Raw genomic sequence first — 6,656 nt, 5'->3', positions numbered from 1 at the left:
AGGCAGAAAGAAGGGAACTGACTTGCTTATGGTCATATGGTTTCTTACCACACTATTGCTGGGCAACTGAGGACCCATAAAGAAAGTGAATGTTATGTTATATATTGTGTTATGTTATGTTATGTTATGATATGTATTACAAAGTCTCTGCCAGCTCTTAACCCAATGCTCCTTGCCCTCTGGTAGGCTGTTGCAGTAGGACTTCAGTAATTTATAATATCTTGTCTACTAAGTGTTTCTCATGTTGTCTACAAGAATTAAGAAAGTTGACTGTGAATTTCTCAAAAGGTATCAGTCAAGCCACTTGCAGAATGGAATCTTCCAGTTTGTTGATAGCTCGAAGACAGAGTCCAAGTGTTCATCCATATCACTAGGTCACATCTTGGACAAGATTTTATTCTCTGCATCTTGGAGGGTCTAAGAAATGTCAGGAAGAGAGTTCTTTACCTGCCCAGAGGGAGTATCACACTAGACATCAGGACACTGAGGCCACATAGGAGATTTAAAGTTTTAGGATAAAGTCAAGGACCCTTGAAGGGCATGAGCCCCTAAGACCATGAGATGTACCGAAGGGAATGTAATTGGGACAAAAAGATCCAGGCTGATTCCAGGATAAGGGAATGGGGAGAGAGACCCAGTCTCTACAGAGAAGGGGGATTTCTCACTTTAGTGTGGCAGAAAGCACTCAAGGCTCCCATCTAAATCCTTCAGCAATTTATCTATAATCTTCACAAGTCACTTCCCCTATGAGACATCCATTTGCTTATATGTAAAACAGAAAGGGTTAGAAGAGAGAGTCAGTGTCTCTAAGGTTCCTTTTAGCCCTGAAATTCTATATTCCAACTTTCCAGCTCTGATATTCTTTGTATACATCATCTGTCCTGATACAATGTATGTAGAACATAAATACACTCCTCGAGGGCATGGGCCATTTCACTTGCTGACACATAGGATGCACTAAAGCAATGGTTGCTTAGTTTACATTATTTTATGTCTAAGATCCCTCCCAGTCCTGACTTTCCCTGTGTTAAGGCTCCTCCCAACTCACAACATTCCACATTCTGAGGTTCCTCCTAGCTCTGATATTCCCTTTCTAAGGTTCTTCCCAGCTAGGATCTTCTCTATTTTGAAGGCCCTTCCCATCTCTGACATCCCATGTTCTCAGTTCCCTCCAAGCTCTGACATTCCGTTCTAAGACCCCTCCTAGCTCTGGCAAGTCATGTTCTTGCATTTGTCATCCCTGCTTAGACCCCTGCTGAGGTAGATTTGTAGTGGAGAGCTGGCTGAAAGGGAATCCCTCCTGCCCCTGAGAGGCTTTGGAGTCACACAGGGGAGAAGAATGAGTGATTTGCTATTGTCTCAATGGATGAGTGAATGTTGACAAGAGCCTTCATTTTTCCCAGTGATATGGGGACAAGGTTATAATGAGTAGTTGACTAATTTGTAGCAGTGGCAACAATGATGCCAATGACCACAATGATTTTAATATTCAGGTCCAGCTGTGATCTCATCTGACCTCGTCTCCCCATCTCATTCCTTCCTTCCAAAGCTCTGGCTCAGACTCAGACTTTTCTCCTCCTCCTCCTCACTTCTTGCTCTGAAGTTCCCTCCTGCTGATGCCTTTCCCTCCAAGGTTATCTTCCATCTTGTGTGACCTGGTTATTTACATGTTGTCTCTTCCAATGGACTGGGAACTCCTTGAGGGCAAGGATGGCTTTTGTCTTTCTTTGTCTTCCCAGGGCTCAGCACAGTGCCTGTCACCGAGTAGATGCTCGCTTACTCCATAGGGCCTGTTGACTGACAAGGTCAGTGAAGCTCAGAGAGAGGTGAGATATGAGTCACTCCTTTGACTTTGGCCCCTTACTGGCAGGACTGCTGTAAAGAATTCACATGGATTTCATTGGGCCTAATTTCTCTTCTCCATAAAATAAGGAGGTTGGAATAGCTGATGGCTGAGGTCCTTCCAGCTCTCCAACATCTGACTCGCCCTAAGTCACACAGCGAGTGTGGCTGACGCTGGATGGGAGCCTATTGTTTTCTGGCTTTTTGTCCAGTTTTCTTTTCACTGCTCTACATTGCCTCCCTGGTCATCCTGTCTGAGCCATCCCACAGGGAAAAACCCTCCCATCCATCCTCCCATCCAAGGAGAGAGGGCTTTCTATCCTTGCTGTGAGTTTCCCATCAGCCTCTGCTCTCATCCTCTCAGGCATTGGCCAGCTGGTAATTCCCGGAATGAGAAAGTGCAGAAGGGATCAAAGGCAGGCAGTGCTTGGGAAGGGCATGTCTTAAACCTCTCCAACTCTATGTAAGGGGATGCCAATAAATATTTAAAATTTTAAAAGATATTTTATCAATAAGTATTGAGCAGAAAGCTAGCCGATTAAAGCAGTAACAGAAAGATGGCCCTGAGAGTACTGGGCTGGGGCTGAAAAGGTGTCCTGGCACTGTGGGAAGCAGGGAGGGGTTCCAGAGAACCAAGCCGCCCGCTGAGGGGAAGAGAGCCTGTGGATACACTCCACTCCTAGCTGAAACAAAACAGATTGTTTACAATCGACTTCCAACTGAAGAAACAAAACTTTAGCTTGTTCTAACTCACTTCATTCCCTGGAGCTGGGCACAAGCCTTCCAAGGACAAAGGATTCTGTTCCACCCAGGCAACAGCAGGCAGTAGCTGCAAATGCCCTTGGGCCCCTGGGGAATAAGGGCTGGGCACTAGCTTCTTTCCCAGCGACCTCGTGGATATGCTGACTGCCCAGGCTCCCAGGAGCCTAGAGGGTGAGGGTGGAGAGGAGACATAATGTAGATAGCCAAGAAGGGACCGTGAGGCAGGGAGTTCAACAAGCATTCAACAGACAGGATAAAGGAAAGCTTAGAAGGGAAGGGGGGGGGGGGACTCCTGCAGAAGGTCGGATTCTGCTTGAGTATTTTTCTTTAAACCCTTTACTCTTCTTCCTTTAAACCCTTACCTTCCACCTGAGCACGGAAGGAAGGAAGGAAGGAAGGAAGGAAGGAAGGAAGGAAGGAAGGAAGGAAGGAAGGAAGGAAGGAAGGAAGAAGGGGTAATTCAGAGGGCGAGGTGGAGAAAGAGAGAAGAGGATTCTCTTATATTTAGGGCCCAAACACTTGACCCATTTCCCTTGGATGTTCCAGGTCTCCAGCCTGACTTGATCATTATCATGGTGATTGGGGGCTGGTGTAGACTTTAGGGAGACACTAGTCCAAACTTCTTATTTAAGATATGAGAAAACTGTGGTGGCCTAGAGAAGTTAAGTAATTTGCTCAAGGCCACACAGTAGCCCAAGTGGAATTCAAATCCAGGATTCATGGAAAGCCCTTTGGCTTTTCTTCACCACACCAAAACTCTGGGTTTCTTTCCTTCCTTTTCTGGATACAAAGAGGACATCTAGAGACTTGGAATTAAAAATGACTACTTTGAAGTATGTGGCAAGAATTTCACAAGCAGGAAACTCACCCCTATGTTGGCTCAGGACAAGATGTAGAAGCACCTGATCTTGGCACAGCCCTGGACAATCAGGAGATGGCAGAAGAAGGCCTGGGAGCCCTTCAGACTTCTTTTCCCCCAAGAGGCCCCAGCTCAAGGCTGGCTCTGGGCAAGTCTGCTCTGTGCATGCCTGGGCTTGATTTTAATAGATCTTGAACAGCCAGGCTACAAGGAAAGCTCTTAATGAGAAGCAGGCCTGTGAGTGGGGGGCAGCAAAGCCCCAGGAATGCCAGGGGTCTGCTCCCACCTCCTCCTGCCATTGAGCTTGGCTCTGATCCTGACACGGAACCATTGGAGGCCCCGCAGGGCAGGCTCCAGCCGCCCAGCCTCTCCCTCACGTTGGCAGGTGCAGAGGCATCCTTCTTCCCCTCCTTTTTGCACATTCTTGCACATAGGCTGGCCACAAGTTGGTCTAAAACATCTATGATGGGAATCTTGATTCATTACTGGAAGAAACTTTGGAAACCAGTGAGTCATCAAAGCCTAGAACATCTGAAAAATGGAAAAGACTTTAGGGAAAGAGTTTAGAACACAGAACCTAGTCTATTAGAGCTCAGAGGGCCCCGAGAAGAGGGAAAGATGGAGCTGGGAGGGACCTTTGAACAGAGCATCCTTAGTCAGATCAATAAACGTCCCTGAGGGCCTACCGTAACAAGGAAAGGTAGCAGCAGCAAATGATTGGCAGGACTTAGGATCTCATGAGCCTACTGGGCCAAGGCTCCGAGCGGCTGAGGAGGCTTTTTTAAAGGATGAAGGGTTTGGGAATAGAAGGAAGGCAAGGGTAACTGCTAACACGTATCCCAGATATTAAACCCTCTACTACGTATCCTAAATCTAAATAACTAAGTTTCTTCAAGGTAAGTCCAACAGGATAACGGAGTCTCACCCAAGAGTCTTTGAGGAGCCAGGAGGCCCAATTGATGTTCACAGATGCTCCCAGCAGTGGGAGGTCTTTCTCCAGCCAGGCTGTCTCTCACCGCAGCTGAAATCCTCAAAGGCGGTGTTGATGGATGATCAGGATCTTTGCAGCCACACACCAACTCCTTCTCCTGCTCCTCCAGAGTACGGCAGTTGGAAAACCCCTCCTCAGCTGCTTGGAGCCTGGACCAGGAGGCCATGAGATTCTAAGTCCTGCCAATCATGTGCAGCTGCTGCCTTTCCTTGTTACACTACTTAAGGCAAAGCCGTGAGATATAAAGGCAAGAGCCAGCCCTGCTCTCGCAGAGTTCACAGGCGAATGCAGGACCCATTATGCAATCATCTAGGCATGAACAGAATAGACAGGATTAAGTGGTCCGAGCTGAGTGAGCCTTGGGCTCCAGAATGTCAGGATCGGGACTCCCTGGTCACACAGGATACCCCAACCTCTGGGGCTTGCCATCCACTCAGGGACTTGGAATGCTGGAGTGGGGAAGCTCAGAGACTCAGGGAGGAAGTGACCGGATGGTCATCTACAAATCCACAAGGAGATTCCTCTCAAAGTGGAACTTGAAAAAAGTAAGCAAAGGTGTGGAGGTGGGAAGGTCAACAAAGCACTTTTGTTTGTACTTCTCGTCTCACATCAGAGTCTATTTCTGGCCAACGCCTTTGTCTTGTTCCCAGGTGAGAATGCCCTGTCACAAGTGCTGTGGACAAACCTTTTCTATCGTCTGCCTCTCTGCCTGCCTATCCAATACCATCTTGTGACTTCTTCTTTGTAAAGGGTAGCATATGTCTTGCCTTCTCGAGGGTAGGGGAAGGGGTGGGGGTGGGGGAGAATTCAGAACTGGAAATAAAAATAAAAAGGAATCCTATGAATTTTATTTTATGCATTTTCATGTTTTTAACATGAATCTTAGAAGGATTCTGTGGCTTGGCCAGCCTGCCTGCCCAAAGGGCCAGGACACAGACAAGGGAAAGAGCTCTTGGGCTGGAAGATGGCCCAGGGTCTGTCTACCTGTGAGGCTGATATCTCCCAAAGTCCCACTAGCAGGCAGAGGGTAGCCTAGCGTTGGACTCTAAAACTTGGGAGCTGTGACTTCTGTGGGTGACGTCAGCCCTACTCTGAGTCCCCGGATCTCCAACTGGAAAATGGTGAGTGTGACGTTCACATTCCACCACGCAGGAGGATCGTGGGAATCAGATGAGCCAGAGCTGGCCTGTCACACATGGCATTTGACCTCCCGGCGCTGAGCTTTCGTCCAGGCTGTCCCCTCCCTTGTCACCTCCCACCTTTCTGAATTCCTAGTTTTTCAAAGTTCAGACCCAGGACTCCCTTCAACATGGAGCCTTCCCTTCTTGATGCTCCACCAGCTGTCGATGTGTCCCATTCCCTAAAATCACCTTGAATTGTTTTATATCTGTGTATTGACATGTACATTTTCCCCACAAGCTCCCTGAAAAAAAGAATTATTATTTTGTTTTTTCTTTATGTCCTCAGCACCCAGTAGATGCTTAATCAATACTTCCTGATTAACTGAGGAGAGGCCTTTGTGACCGGGAAGCTCCCAAGGAACATGCTCTTAGTGTTTTCCATGGATAACTTTGATGGGTTGGGGGTAATCCCTCATAGAGATGCATGTGGGGTGCATGTCGTGTTTGGATGTCAACACAATACGCAGTGAGTTTTACCCATCATACAATGCAAAGGGAATAGAAGCTGCCATCTACTACATCCAGGCAAGTCAAGGAAGCCATCAAAGAAATGGCTGAACATGAAGAAGATGGGCTGCTCATAGCAGGAGGAAAAGGTAAAAATGGCTGCATGTTCCATTGGAATCATCATGATGTCAGGAGTCAGAGAAAGTCCCCTTAGGATGGACTTAGGGTGGGGCATGGACCATGGTGGCCCAGCATGGTGGGTGTGGCTGGATCCCAGGGCCTGAGATCTGTACTGTTGGAAAGAATGTCCACATCAAGGAGACTGTTGTTCTAGGCAGATGGCTCATAGGGTCATCTAGTCCAAGTCCCTTGGTTTATAGATAATGAAACAGAAGTGCAATGCTTTACCATCCTAGCCAAAGCAGGGTTTGAACCCAAGTCCTTTGACTCCAAATCCTAAGGAATTGGCTGGACTATTTTCTCCTTCTCTGAGAAGCTTTCTTACCTTCTTCCTTCCTGTTTCTCCCTTGAGAGCAGGCCTTGCAGTGGATTGAAAGGTCCTGATAGGAGGGAC

This window comes from Monodelphis domestica, chromosome 5 (assembly GCF_027887165.1).
Source record: "Monodelphis domestica isolate mMonDom1 chromosome 5, mMonDom1.pri, whole genome shotgun sequence".
Lineage (NCBI taxonomy): Eukaryota > Metazoa > Chordata > Mammalia > Didelphimorphia > Didelphidae > Monodelphis > Monodelphis domestica.
The sequence above is the reverse complement of the archived record's forward strand: the minus strand, read 5'-3'. Positions refer to the sequence as shown.